Source organism: Pseudorca crassidens, chromosome 11, assembly GCF_039906515.1.
Source record: "Pseudorca crassidens isolate mPseCra1 chromosome 11, mPseCra1.hap1, whole genome shotgun sequence".
Classification (NCBI taxonomy): Eukaryota; Metazoa; Chordata; class Mammalia; order Artiodactyla; family Delphinidae; genus Pseudorca; species Pseudorca crassidens.
Genome location: NC_090306.1, coordinates 24,026,646 through 24,041,440, shown reverse-complemented (window position 1 = coordinate 24,041,440; position 14,795 = coordinate 24,026,646). Strand labels below are relative to the sequence as shown.

At 43.8% G+C, this 14,795-nt stretch overlaps 1 protein-coding gene across 6 annotated transcripts in view; it reads right to left on the bottom strand.

The window, feature by feature from the left end:
* FAR2 (fatty acyl-CoA reductase 2) overlaps window positions 1-10,690 on the bottom strand; it is a 140,410-nt gene extending 129,720 nt beyond the window's left edge. The window contains exons 1-2 of one of the 6 annotated variants that reach the window (XM_067696046.1): window positions 9,935-10,484; window positions 3,653-3,696 (exon numbers count right to left, since the gene is read on the bottom strand). The gene's annotated coding sequence lies outside the window, so the exon portion shown is untranslated. Of the gene's footprint in view, window positions 1-3,652; window positions 3,697-9,616; window positions 9,773-9,934; window positions 10,485-10,528 lie in introns of those variants that run through there. The other 5 variants (XM_067696044.1, XM_067696047.1, XM_067696043.1 and 2 more) reach the window with 5 other exon arrangements.
* Window positions 10,691-14,795: the final 4,105 nt, after the last annotated feature.

Genomic DNA, 14,795 nt, shown 5'->3' with positions numbered 1-14,795 from the left:
AGAGAAGAAGGAAGAAGCAAAGTCACAGTTCTACTAAGGAGAGAGGTTTGGCAACTACAGGTTACCAAAAGAAAGAAGGAAACTGCTTATTTGGATGGAACTATTAACTCTTTCAAACTCTCCTGCAGCTTGGAGAATAGTTTTGTAAGTGGATCTTAATGCTCTCAAAGCTTCTTGGTACGAGAACACGTGTCCATCCTTTAGATCATACACTTATCTTCAGAACAAATAGGTCCTAAAGGTCTCATGTAAACAAACACAATGGAAACGAGTCAATTCAGAATGAGACAACAGTTACAGCATAATAGAAATAAAAATACACAGGCTGACATAAAATTGATTTCATTAATATTTATCAGAGTATCTTATTTACACTTATGTTTCATGTGGAATTAAGTGGACAGTTTCTCTTAAGTTTTAGACAAATAATTCTATTTTTATTAAATGAATATTATCTTTTTTTTTTTTTTTTTTTTTTGGCGGTACGCGGGCCTTTCACTGCTGTGGCCTCTCCCGTTGCGGAGCACAGGCTCCGGATGCGCAGGCTCAGCGGCCATGGCTCACGGACCCAGCCGCTCCGCGGCATGTGGGATCTTCCCGGACCGGGGCACGAACCTGTGTCCCCTGCATCGGCAGGCGGACTCTCAACCACGGCTCCACCAGGGAAGCCCTATCTATCTTTAAGATGCTTTTATTACTGCATAAAACTATGCTGCTACTATCCACACACTTTTTAGTATTAAATGTCCTTTCTTGAAAATAATAAAAAAAAGTCTTTAATACATGCACACATAGTGAATTGTTACACAGAGCTTCTTTTGTTCAGGTTATCAAATTCTTCTGGGCAGATTCTTCCAGTTTCTTGACAATATCGTGCATTGGTGGATCTAATTCTGCTTGAAGCGCTTCAGTGGTTTCAAATATGCTGGGACCAGACACATAATTTAATGATCTTCCTAATTTCCAACTATCCTGCCCTCAAGAATACTGGAGTTTGTGCTGACTTTTGTGGAATGTGTCCTCTCGCTGACCTATGATAAATAGTGCACCATTTTTCTAAAATGATCTAAAATGTGGAGCATTTTCACAATGACTTTTTCTCATTTCTTGGCTCAGGAAATATTATTCTTGCCTCCTATGGTCATCTTGTTATTCACCAGCGAATTTTACTGACCCAGCACCTCCCAGCTGAGGTGGATGGTTGGGTAAGTGGATAGAAGAGGCCGGATTTTTGCCTTTTTTTACACAGATTCACAAGGAAGAGCTTTCCCTTCTCCTCTTCCCCTCAAGTGTGTGTTTCAACACTTTGGAGCCATCTCTGGAGGAGCCTAGGAAGTTAAAATGCATTAAAAACAAGGTAATAGGGGCTTCCCTGGTGGCGCAGTGGTTGAGAGTCCGCCTGCCGATGCAGGGGACACGGGTTCGTGCCCCGGTCCGGGAAGATCCCACATGCCGTGGAGCGGCTGGGCCCGTGAGCCATGGCCGCCGAGCCTGCGCATCCGGAGCCTGTGCTCCGCAACGGGAGAGGCCGCAGCGGTGAGAGGTCCGCGTACCGCAAAAAACCAAACCAAAACAAAACAAAACCCCAAGGTAAGAGCATGTCCAAAAGCCAAAGGGGACGCATTGTCAACTGCAGCTGGAAAGGGCTTTTGCTGGACTGCAGAGGTTAAGTTTACAAAATTATCTAGGACTTTAAAAATAAACCACGACTAAAGCAATAGACACATGCTATTTTTAGTGTCTGCCAATTAAAGTAAGATGAATTTTTTTCACTGTCTACTCAATCATGTTCTCTACAAAAAGAAATATATAATATTTTTTGCTTTGCTATAGTGTTGACTAAAGTGGAAAAATGGCTATTGAATAAAGATCTCACCTGAAACCAATTCTTTTTTTTTTTTTTTTTTTTATTAAAGGCAGGTCTCTGAATTAGTCATGGAAAGTCCCCTGATGAATGTGGCTGGCAATCTGTTTGATTCCCACAGAACACTGTGTCCTGGAAAGATTTTGTGATCACAGCGATAGACCTAAGCACAGGCCTCCATCTCCCATCTTCTGGTTCTAAGTCCCATGGAAGCACCTACACCAGCTGTCCCCACATTTGTACCTGTGCTGTGCTGGTTATGTATGAAGCACCTGGGGAGTCTTGTACCAAAAATACAGACTCATTGAGGGTGTGGTGAAAAGGGAACCCTCCTGCACTGTTGGTGGGAATGTAAATTGATACAGCCACTATGGAGAACAGTATGGAGGTTCATTAAAAAACTAAAAATAGAACTACCATATGACCCAGCAATTCCACTACTGGGCATATACCCTGAGAAAACTATGACTCAAAAAGAGACATGTACCACAATGTTCACTGCAGCAATATTAACAATAGCCAGGACATGGAAGCAACCTAAGTGTCCATTGACAGATGAATGGATAAAGAAGATGTGGCACATATATACAATGGAATATTACTCAGCCATAAAAAGAAACGAAACTGAGTTATTTGTAGTGAGCTGGATGGACCTAGAGTCTGTCATACAGAGTAAAGTAAGTCAGAAAGAGAAAAAACAAATACTGTATGCTAATGCATATATATGGAATCTTAAAAAAATGGTACTGATGAACCTAGGAGCAGGGCAGGAATAAAGATGCAGACACTAGAGAATGGACTTGAGGACACGGGGAGGGGAGTGGGAAGCTGGGGCGAAGTGAGAGAAGCATCGACATATACACACTACCAAATATAAAACAGATTGCTAGTGGGAAGCAGCTGCATAGCACAGGGGGATCAGCTCGGTGCTTTGAGATGACCTAGATGGGTGGGATAGGGAGGGTGGGAGGGAGGCTCAAGAAGGAGGGGATATGGGTATATATGTATGCATATGGCTGATTCACTTTGTTGTACAACAGAAACTAACACAGCATTTTGAAGCAATGATACCCCAATAAAGATGTATAAAAAATAATTAGTAAATAAATAAAATAGGCATGGGGTGGGGATGACAAAAAATATATTTGTCACCCCAAACTTAAGAGTGTCACCCTTAAACCATCACTCTTCACAAAAAGGATGCATTAATAAAAGACAGATTTGCTTTATTGAAATAAAATTCAGAGGTGACTACTCACAGAAGATCCATGCTTAGAGGTAGCAGACTTCAACAGCTAAGTAATATTGGTGTTAATTACCCCCTCTACCTCTTAGATGCTGGGTATGTTTATCTGAGGCCCCATCCTTTACATATGAATTCAAATGTTTGAATAACTTTCAAAAGCTATCACCTGCAAGACTGTCTTCTGCACCTCACATTGGCAGCTAACACTAGCTACACTAATCCACAATAAATGGCATTGTCATGACTCCGATGGTAATAACATTTGAGGAGCTTCTAGACCGTCAGTTTACCTATTTGTATTTCTACCTTGACATGGACTGAATGTTTCAGTCCTCCCAAAATGTGTATGTTGAAATCTAGTCTCCAATGTGATGGTGTATGGAGGTGGGCCCTCTGGGAGGTGATTAGGTCATAAGGGCAGATCCCTTGTGAATGGGATTAGTGCCCTTATAAAAGAGACTCCTGAGAACCCCCTTGCTCCTTCCACCATGTGAAGTTACAATGGAGAGAAGGACATCTATGAACCAGGAAGTTGTTCTCACCAGACAGCACATCTGCTGGTGCCTTCATCTTGGACCCGCAGCCTCTAGAACAGTAAGAAATAAATTTTTGTTGTTTATAAGCCACCCAGTCTATGGTACTTTGTTATAGCAGCTTGAACTAAGACTACCCCTAATAAATAAAACAAATCTATTAAAATTATCTATGGCCAGTGAGTTTAGTAGCCTAGAGCAGGGGCCAGCAAACATTTTATGTTAACGGGCCAGATGGTAAATATATTAGGCTTTGCAAATCACAGATACTCATTACGTGGAGTCCCAAAGCAGCCATAGACAATAGGACGAATAGGTGCACGGCACTGTCTGATTTCCAATAAAACTTCACTCATGGATACTGAAATTTGAATTTCATATAATTTTCATTTGCCAGAGAACATTATTCTTCTTTTGATTTTTTTCAACCACTTAAAAATATAAGCACTATTCTTAGCCCAAGAGATATACAAAAATAGGCAGGATTCAGATTTGGCCCTCAGGCCATAGTTTGCTAACCCCTAAGCTAGAGCACCAGGTGGATGAAGCCGTGGCCAGAGTCCATAGCTGTTTGAACTTGTCTCTTCTGCTCTGCTCTGCTGGTTATTCTTTGGTCATAAATCACACTTCTGGCTCGATCCCACCACCATGCAGATGTGCTGGGGACCAGTAAAGAAGATGTGTAAGATTCAGTGCAAAATCATTGCTCCTACAGACGTCCTATGTATTCACACTGTGTTGCGCTGCCGGGGATATACTATGAACATCAAATAAGGCTCAGACCTCCCATGGGACACAAAACGTCCTGTGAAATCTTCCCCATTGTCTATGCTTCAGCTTTCTCACGTGTACATCTAGACTTCAGCTTTCTCACGTGTACATCTAGACCTCCGAGAGGTCCTGCATAGCCTTGCCAGGGAAGTAGAAGTTAAAATTTTTTAAAAATTGTTTTTAGTCAGACTGCAGACCTTGCTTGTGAATATCTCTTCATCTATTATCCATATGTTAGAATTGTTTTCATCATCAACTCAGAACTTATTAACAGAGTCAGTTCAATTCCGGTCTTCTGCTTCCTTCCAACTAAGCAGTAGCATGAAAGACATGAGAGAAGCTGATGGTTAATAGATAGCTGTGGATGTTAAAAGGTTTAATCTATTAATATAGGGCAGCATTTCCCAAAGTGTGTTATGCTGAATGCTGACTCTGTTAGATGTTCTGCCAAAAAAAGCATTTCAAGGTCAAGTAAGTTTAGGAAATGCAGCATAAAATATCTCTTCTTTCTTGATGATTCTTAAAGTGCATTATCAGTATGTTAAAGGCTTTGAGGATTCCCACAATAAGACTGCTTAACTAGGTTAAATTAAGTGTTTCTCAAGCTTATGTGATGAGGGAAGTTTTTTTTTCTTCACTTGACTGTTATTAATATCCCGAGAAACTAATGGTCCACAGACTGCATTTTGGGACACTGATACAGACAAGGTGGAAGAATGGAAAGCTTCTAAGCAGGGGAGTAACTTATGTTGTAGATCAATCACTTTGGTGGGGATCAGACTTTTCTCTCCGGGTTTTCGTCATTTTAGGAGATTACCCCATGTGCCATCAGTGTGCTCAAGTCAGAAAGACAGAAGTCATATTTGTTTTGGTGGTAACCTCTTAAAAATTATAAAGTTCGTGCACAGTTCATTGATAATCTCAACAGTAGAAATGATAATATGAAACGCATATTATCTTCTGCTCGCTCACCTCTATCCCAACAGCCTGGCACACTTTCCAGAGATACCAGGCAGCGTTATCAGTTTCCATGTCACTTTTCAGCTCTTCTGTGGCAACTCTAAATCTTATGCATCAGGAGACTATGGTTTTGGATTATAAACATAGAGCAGTATCTACTGGAGGAATTTATTATCACACTTCTTTGCTTAGCCACTTCTCATCGCCGATCTATCACCAAGGTCTATCAATTCTACTTCTGAAATGCACTTCAAGTCTGCCCACTTCTCTCCATCTTGCCTGTCCGCACCATCACCAGCTCTGTCCTACTTCCAACCCCTGATCCCGCTCGTCCATTCTCCTAATTGCAGCCACAAAGGTCTTAAAATTTAAATTAGTCTCTGGCTTCAAAGTCTTCAAAAGCTTCTCATTAAAATAAAATTCAGAATCTTTATCAAGATCTGTGAGGATCTACATGACCAGGTTCCTGCCTAGCCACCCCCCAACACACACACACACACACACACAAACACACACACACACACACACACACACACACGTCCGGCCTCTCAGCAACTCCCTCACCCAAAACACGTGCCTTCTTTCTGTTCCTTGAACACTTCCAGGTTTTTCCTTTCCTTACAGTCTTCCTACTTGCTATTTCCTCTGCCCAGATTGCTCTTCCCTCCATTCTTTTTTTTTCTTTTTGCCAAGTTAATCCCTATGCTTCCTTCAAATATCAATTTAAATCTTTCTTTGTCAGAGACCTTCACAAACCACCAAATCTGAGTCAACCCCTGGTTTTTTCATTGCACCTGTTATTCTCCATGCTACTTCCAAAATTTTCTTATTATATGTTTATTTTTTAAATGCCTGTGAGATCCAAAAGGATAGGGGACACATCTGCTTTATTCCACACTAAATGCAGAAAAATTGGCATTGTGTCTGGTCACAGAATGGGCTTAATAATTATGTATTACACGACTGAAGCTAACCAGTGGAAATTTCTCTTCGTTTTATCTCCTGCCTTTTCCTTACATGAAACTTTAGTTCCATCCAGATTTTCATCTTTTGCACAATTATCACCCAGAAGGTTCAATCATTCATTTCTATTAGGAGTGGAATTTTAAGGCCATCTCATGTAACTCTCCTCTTACGCTTCTCTAACCATTTCAGTTTATTTTATTCTCTTCTTGGGAACTCATGGCACTTATTTTCTGTACCATTCATTTGGTGCCTAATCTTATATTGCCTCTTAACAATGTATCTGTTATGTTAATTAACACCTTATATTTACATATTTTGTCTTGCCAATGATGTCATAAATCTATCGAGTACAGGACTTGGTACTTCATACCCTAAAGTTCACAGCACGCCTCTGCACAGAGTGCTGCATGAAAGGAGTCTCCATCCACCTTCTCTGGTGCCCCTATTTTAAGACTTTGATACGGAAGTTTGACCCATTTCCTTTTACTCTATTTTCTTCCTCAACCCTTCTGGGTGTGTTGCCATCATACTGGGAATGAAAGCTGTGGAAAGGATAAGTTCTGAGGTCAGAGAGAAGCAATAAAGGGAGGAGTGTGGGGAAAGAGGACAGGCCCAGGGTTTCTAAGTTCCTCCCCCAATGGTACAGAAGGTGAAGACAACTTGGTAGGGGACTAGGTGTACTTTATATTGCCAAGTATCTCCCAGAATATTTAAAAGAGTGCCTTGCTCAAGGTTTTGAAAGTATGAATATTTAAAAGTTAAATGAGGCAAAAAGGATACCTTCTCAAAAATTTCAATCAATGACTCAGTTTTTCATTGTTCAATTTTGGATGAATTCCACTGAAACATCAATTTAATTCAGGAAGTATCTTTGGGATCCAGGAAGGTATTCTGTACTTTTAGTTGCCAGTTCCAGTCTTGACCAAATAAAGACTTTTAAGGAATATTTAAAATACCACAAACCGTAGCTACTTTTTGTTTTATTTTTTCTCCCACCAAAATATAAGGGTTATAAAGGTTCTGCAACCCTGTTAATGTACTTAACCAGCCTTCCTCAAGCTACTTCTGAAACATGGATTAGAAAAGTTAAGCCTGTAACAATACTGTCTTTGTTAGTATAGTACTCTTCAAGGTAAGTCAACAGTTTTACAATTATTAGCTCTTTTTACCTATCTGTTTTCACAATGACTCTTTAAGATGAATAGAGTAGTAGATATTGTCTGTTATCTTTATTTTGTCAATGAGGAAATTGGGCGTAGAAGGACTTAATGACAGAAGCATGCAGCAGCTAACTTTCCGTTTGTGTCAGAGAATTTACCTGCAGTGTAGGATGGCTGAGACAGGGTTGTTATTCAGGAAATGACAGAACAGGCTTGTGAACCTGGCCTCAGGACTGGCTACAGAATTTGCAGGGTCTAGTGTAAAATGAAAATTTGGAGTTCCTTGTTTGAAAATTACTAAGACAGCTGAAAGCGACAGCAGAACATTAAAGCAAGTGCAGGGCCCTTTTCCAAGTATTGGGCCCTGTGAGCTGGCCCTGCCTGAGGCCTCTGAACCTCTAACATCTGGGTGATTCAGTATCAGGGAGGCTGTGAGCGCCTGAAATTGTAGGCAGAATTCTGTTAATATGTATATGCTTCTTTTTCATATTCCATAGCTTTCATCAGATCCTTAAGTGGTCTGTTAACAAAATAAAGCATTAAGAATGCTTCTTCAAGAGTAATAAATGTTCTCAAAGAGACCAAACACAGAGTCACAAGAGACTGGCAGGGACAGCAGGTGCATGTTCCTTCAGAGACTATTTGTACATGCGTGAGTTTTCATGGGTGCACAAGTATTAATGCAAAGACAAAGAATTCTTAAGGCTGCCCAGATGTTGTCAGAAAGAAATAACATCTGAATGTACCTTCAGAAGATAGGAAAGGGAATGGTGAGACATCAAGATGATGACGTTCTTCACAAACCCCAAAGTGATATACCCAAGTAGGAGCTATTTTATTTATTTTTACTCCCTTAAAGGAAGCTTCTCCTTCTTCTTCTGTAATTAGATGTCACGCTCCCTCTTTTAAGTTAAGGAGAAATGTAAGATTTACCAACTCGTGCTGATTTATATCGATGTTATAGATAATTATAACCCAACGTTAGAAATAGGAGTAAAGTAGGCATTTGTTAAAGCAGGTTCAGAAGATGCCCTCAGAAACAGGGAAAGAGTGCTCTGAAGACCTGCATCCCGAGAAATACTACGGAAGAAATGCTGCAACTCTTGAGTCCGGCTGGTAAAACCCCATGGCCATCTCCTATAAGTCTCACACACAAATATCCCTAATAGCGGATTTTGCTGAAAGCCCTGCTCCTTCAGTCTGAGTGGCTGCCTTAAAATTTTATTTAGTCTCTTTGCCCTTTTAGACTAGATATGCTCCCCAGCCAAATCTCCAACTCATATGAATGGGGATACAGAGAGATGGGTAACTGAAACAGCAGGGAAATTCTCAAATATCCACTTGCACAGAGTGTCAAACTTCTCTTGATGCAGCCTCTAACAAGCAGAAAAGCACGATTCACTTGAGTTCCTGGTCAGTCTGCTGTTCCCACTCTTGTCCCTGTTCATGGCACAATGGGACAATCTACATGATTCAACCAGCCGCCGAAGCTCTGGCAGGTCCAGAGAGAACCTTGGTTGCTCACACCTGGTAACTCATCCTTCGAAGAATAAGTGTTCATAATTCTACTCATCCCACCAGGTGAAAAGTAGGAGGTTTCTAAGATGAAGTCGGTCATTAATTCTTTTAACTGAATGGAATTGCCCCGTGAGTAATCGCCAGGGGTGCCAGCAGCCTTCCCTCAAGCCATCTACACCCGTTGGAATCTGGTACCTGCTCCCCTGCTACCTCCAAGACGCCCAGGCCCCTCAGGAAGAGGTGGAAAACTTCGGACGGGGACAGACCCCGCCCCGGCCGCCCCGGGACCGCTCCGGCCCTTTTCAGCCTGGGGCTCGGTACCCGGCGAGGCCCAGGTGGGAGGGTCCGGTCGTGCACAGCCCGGGATGGGACTAGGGGCCGGAAAGCGCGCCCCGACAGTCCAGGGCGCAGGGAGGGCGGCCACCGCGCCCCACGTGGCCCTGCTCTCTCCTGGAACAGCCCCGGGGGCCGAGGAGGCCTCCGCCAGACCCGGCCGGCGCCCCTGTTTCCCCGGGCCCGCGGCCGCGGCGCGCCTCCCAAGTTAGCCCAGTCTGCCCGTTCCCGTCACGCGCGCCCTTCCCGCCCCCGCGTGACCCACCTTGGCGGACGATGCCGGCGCCCAGCGCGCCTAAGCCGCGGCCGGATGGCTGAGGGCGGCCGGGGGCAGCTTCGGGGCAGAGCCGCGGAAACCGCGCGTCTCCCTGCCGGGGCCCGAGCCCACCCTGCAGCGGGGCCCCGCGGCTGCCTCACCCTCTCTGCAGACCCCGCCGGGGCCCGAGCCCACCCTGCCGCGGGGCCCCGCTGCTGCCTCGTCCTCTCTGCAGACCCCGCCGAGCCCTGCCTCCCGGCCACCCCGGCCGGCTCCTCGCCGGCGGAAGCGTGGGCGCTCGCGCGGCCCGGCTGCGACCCTGAGTACCTGCTCCTCCGGCGCGGGGCGGGCTCAACTAGTGGTCCTCTAAATCCCGGTCCTTCCCCGGGGCTCCGGGAAGTGCTCCGGCCACGAGGAAGCTACTCTTGTCTTTCGGCTCCCAAACGTGACACTCTATATATCCGGCTCGGAGACTGGGTGTGGGGCGGGAGGAAACCACCCTCCCTCCGACCTTCCCCTCGGCCGCCGCGGCCTCGGCGTCGGGTGCGGAGCTGGCGGCGGCCTCTGCCCGGGGCGGGAGGAGGGCGAGGGGCTGGCGAGGGCCCTACAGGCCGCGAGGGGACCGCATCGTGGGCAGGGTGGCCGTCCGCGCAGGCCTGCCCCGCAGCTTCCATTCATTCAGCTCAGAGCAGATCCACTCGCTATTACTCGCGGCTAGGATTTTTTCCCCCATTAAAAAAAAAAAATCGGTGGGTGAGGGGTAAGGGAACAGGAAAGGCGCCCCTCTCTGGTCTGGAAAAGGAGAGCTCCTACACCTTGAGAGAGAGAGAGAGAGAGAGAGAGAGAGTTGGGGGGCAGGGGGAGACAAAGGGTCAGAGGTTCTACCGTGAACGCTTGGAGGACACATCTTTCCCCACCCACCCTAGCAGAAAAGGCAGCCAAAAATCCGAGTTTACTCAGCTCGTCCGTACTGTACGCCCAGTGGGAGGGATGCTCTGGTGTCTGCTCCAGACTGCGGAGGCGCCTGGCAATGACCGACCAGGGCAGTGTCCTTTTAAAAATCCAGGAGGGGCCGGAGGCGCGGTTAACTCATGTCCAGGGTGTGGAGGGCAGAAATCAGGCTCTGTCTGCGTCAGGTGGGAGTGGGTAGGTGGATAGGAAACTAGAAAGGATCAGAGATGCGGCTGCAAGAGTGCAGCCGGCCAGCTTTGCTCATCAGAGCTTCTCATCAGATTAAAAAACAAACAAAAAGCAGGCAAACAAACAACAAAAACGTTTTGTTTATAAGCCTGGTAGCTTAGTTTTGGGGGGATTTGCTTTGGTCACTGTTACATTTTAAACGGTAAAACTGGACCGTCGTCAGGGAAGACTTGTAGAGGGACAGAGAGGCACGTGAGTGGAGCTGTCACAGTCCTCAGCCAGGACGTGCTGAAAACGGCCAACGCCCAACCTCATTTCTTGGACAAGGTGGAAGGTAAATTCCCAAATAAACATGCTATGTTAAGAAAAGCTAAAAAAGGAATATTGCCCTATAAGTTGTCTTCATTCTCCTCATTACAACAATCGACATACAAAGAAATAAAATTTAATTCATGCAAGTTGGAGTTAATACGAGCCAGTTTTTGCATTAGAAAAAATTCACACCCATCTTGAATTCTCTTCTATTGGACTCTCTTCAATTGAATGTATTAAGCAAAGTGTAGCCTAAAGTTACGGTGGCTAATTTCCTCTGGTGATTTTACCTGAAAGCAAGAGAGACAGAAAAAGTTAGGACCACATAAATATACTCTTCGTTATCGCTCCTCCCACTCAAGAATAAGTCTGAATGTGTTCCCCAAACAACGTGTACTGAAATGATACTGTCAAATGGTGGTGAGATTGAAATCACTGCTATGTGATGAGTGTTGAAATCACTCATCACATAGCGGAAAAGGTAAATTGTTACAACTCTTGTTGCAACAAGTTTCCAAGGCTTAAAATGTTGAATCACTCAAAAATTTTTTATTGTTCTGAATCTTTTGGGGTTTTTTTTGTGGTACGCGGGCCTCTCACCGCTGTGGCCCCTTCCATTGCGGAGCACAGGCTCCGGATGCGCAGGCCCAGTGGCCATGGCTCATGGGCCCAGCCGCTCCACGGCACGTGGGATCCTCCCGGACCGGGGCACGAACCCGCGCCCCCCGCATCGGCAGGCGGACTCTCAACCACTGCGCCACCAGGGAAGCCCGTTCTGAATATTTTGATATAGGATTCTCATTTCTTAGAATATATCCAAAGAAAGTAATCCACAAAAGAGAAATGTAATATGGACAAAGTTCATGTTTATTACAACACTATTTATAAAATAGAAAACATATTTTCAGTGGAGTGTTGATAAATAAAATGCAACATTATTATAGGCTACAAAACCATAATTTTATTTTCACCATTTAAAGTAATATTTATGTATGGATAGTGTATTCATTTGCTGGGACTGCCTTATCAAAGTACACAGACTGGGTGGCTTAAACAGAAATTTATTATCTCACAGTTCTGGAGGCCAGAAGTCCAAGACCAAAGTGTTGGCAGGATTCTTCCTCTGAAGGCTGTGAGGGAGAATCAGTTTCATGCCTCCTACCTAGCTTCTAGTGGTTTGCTGGCATTTTTTTTTTTTTTTTTTTTTGGCTTTTCTTACCTTCAAGAAGTATAACCCTAATCATTAGTCATATCAGATTAGGGCTCACCCTAGTGGCCTCATCTGAATTTATGACATTTGCAATAGTCCTATTTCCATATAAGGTCACATTCTGAGGTACTGAGGGTTAGGACTTCAGCATATGAATTTGGGGAGGGGGGATGTGGAGAAAGGCACAAATCAACCCATAAACGTATAATAGCAAAAAGAGGCAGTGTAGTTGTTACCGAGTCCAAGCTCATACTGCTCACCCCGAGACAGGCCAATAAATCGAGAGAGGAGTTGTTGGGGAAAGGAACAGTGACTTTATTTGGAAAGCTGGCAGACCAAGAAGATGGTGGACTTGTGTCCCAAATAACCATCTTGCCTGAGTTAGAATGCAGGCCTCTCTTATACTAAAAGGGGAGGGAGTAAAGTCAGTCATTTCCTGGTTCCAGTCAGCCTCCAGAGGAGATGTTGTTAATTTCATTCTTCCTGCAGTCATTCAAAGGTGGGCCTGGTCAGGATGTTTTCTGTGAGCCAGACAAAGTTATTTTAGCTTAATGCTCATTATCTGGAGGCAGGGTTCCCAGAGATGGACCGTTATGTATAATTTATGCTTATAGACAACATCCCTTTAGTGATTAACTTGTAATAGAATACAAAGTTTCTTCCCTATTACATAGTGGGTTGAATGGTGGCTCCCAAAAGATACGTCCTGGTGCAAATCCCTGGAACCTATGAATGTTACTTGATTTGGATGAAAGAGTCTCTTTATATGCAATGAAGTTAAAGATCTTCAGAGGAGATCTTCCTGGATTATCCAGGTGGGCCTTAAATCTAATGGCAATTGCCTTTGGTAAGAGAAAGGCAAAGGGCAATTTGAGACATGTACATATTGGTTAAAGTGATTTGAAGACAAGGCAGAAATTGGAGCAAAGTAGCAAAAAAAGAAAAAGAAAAACAGACAAAAAAACCCCCAGGAAAGCCAAGAGGTGCAGACGAGCTGCCAGAAGCTGGTAGAGAAGGAAGGATTCTCGTCTAGAGCCTCCAAAGGTTGAGGAGCATGGCTTTAACCTTGAGATCAGATTTCTAACCTCCAGAGCTGTGAGTGTATAAAATCCTGTTGCTTAAGCCACCCAGTAATTTATTATCACAGCCTTAGGAAACCAAATCAGGCAGTTTGGGTTGGCATTCTATGTATTTACTTTTTGGTTTTTTCTTGAAAGAGTGATAAATGATTCAAAACAATTTCAAGTGAGTATTTTACTAGAAATCTTAAAATTCTCATCCACTTTTGAAGGGATGGGCAGAAGACATGCTGAAGATTTTATCGTTTTGCAAAATAAACTCTCCAATAGGCACAAATGCTGATAAAACTGCAAAGCGCTCTGATCCTGTCAAACGGGTAAGGTGGTTCTTCATCCTCACACATGGTGTACATGTGACTCTTGTCGAGACAAATTCAGCTCCATGCCAATTTGATTAGAGAATAGTCTCCAGGGTTGGGTTGTATCTTAAAACCATGGTTGCTCATGGTCAATATTGAGAAATAGATTATTATAATTACTGACCTCTACTTTGAAAGTCTTCTCTCCCTCACTATTGCTCAGTGACTTACCCTTTTATTCAACCCTGTAAAATAAATGTTTCTCTGTCAATCTGCCTAGAAGTTTTTCAGTTAATATGCAAAATACTTTTAAATATGCCATATCTAAAATAAAATGTCAGATCATTCTAATGACACCTTAAATTTGGAGATTGTGAATACACTCAGTGTTCCCAAGGAGTGTTGTCATTGCCCAGTGCTGCTGAAACAAACCCTGTTTCTGTTGACTGAGAGGAGAATCATAAAAATATAATGTTCTAGAACTCAAAAGCTCGTCCTTTGGGCCCACTATCTTACTTGATAGTGATGAAGACTAGACTTTATGTCTTGTCTAAGGTCACTGAATTAGTTTTCTGTTGTTGCACAACCAATTACTATAACCTTAGTGTTTTAAAACAATACCTAGTTATTATTATCAAGTTCTATAGGTCAGTCATCAGATATGGCATAGTGGGTCCTTTCCTCAGGGTTTCACAAGGCTAAAATCATAAAGTCAGCCCAGGCTCTGATCTCACCTGTGGCTTGGGGTCCTCTTCTGAGCTCTTTCTTGTTTGTTAGCTGGATTTAGTTCCTTGCAGCTATAGGACTCAGGGCTTCATACTCTTATTGACTGTTGGCCAGAGTTTGCTTCTAGCTCCTACAGGCCATCCTCCGGTGGGTGCTAACCATGTGTACTCCCACAGCATGGTTGTTTGCTTTTTTAAAGTCAGCAGAAGAAAATACTTCTTTCTCTCTTCAAATCTCTGACCCTTTTTAAGGGCTGCAACCGAATTATATGAGGGCCACCTAGGATTAACTCAAAATCAACTGATTTGGTACCTTCACTTTCTTCATATAACATAATCACAGGAGTGGTAACCACCATAGGCACAGTTCCGCCCCCTCAGGGGAAATGGATTATCCAGAGCATCTAAACTCGAGCGCGTGGT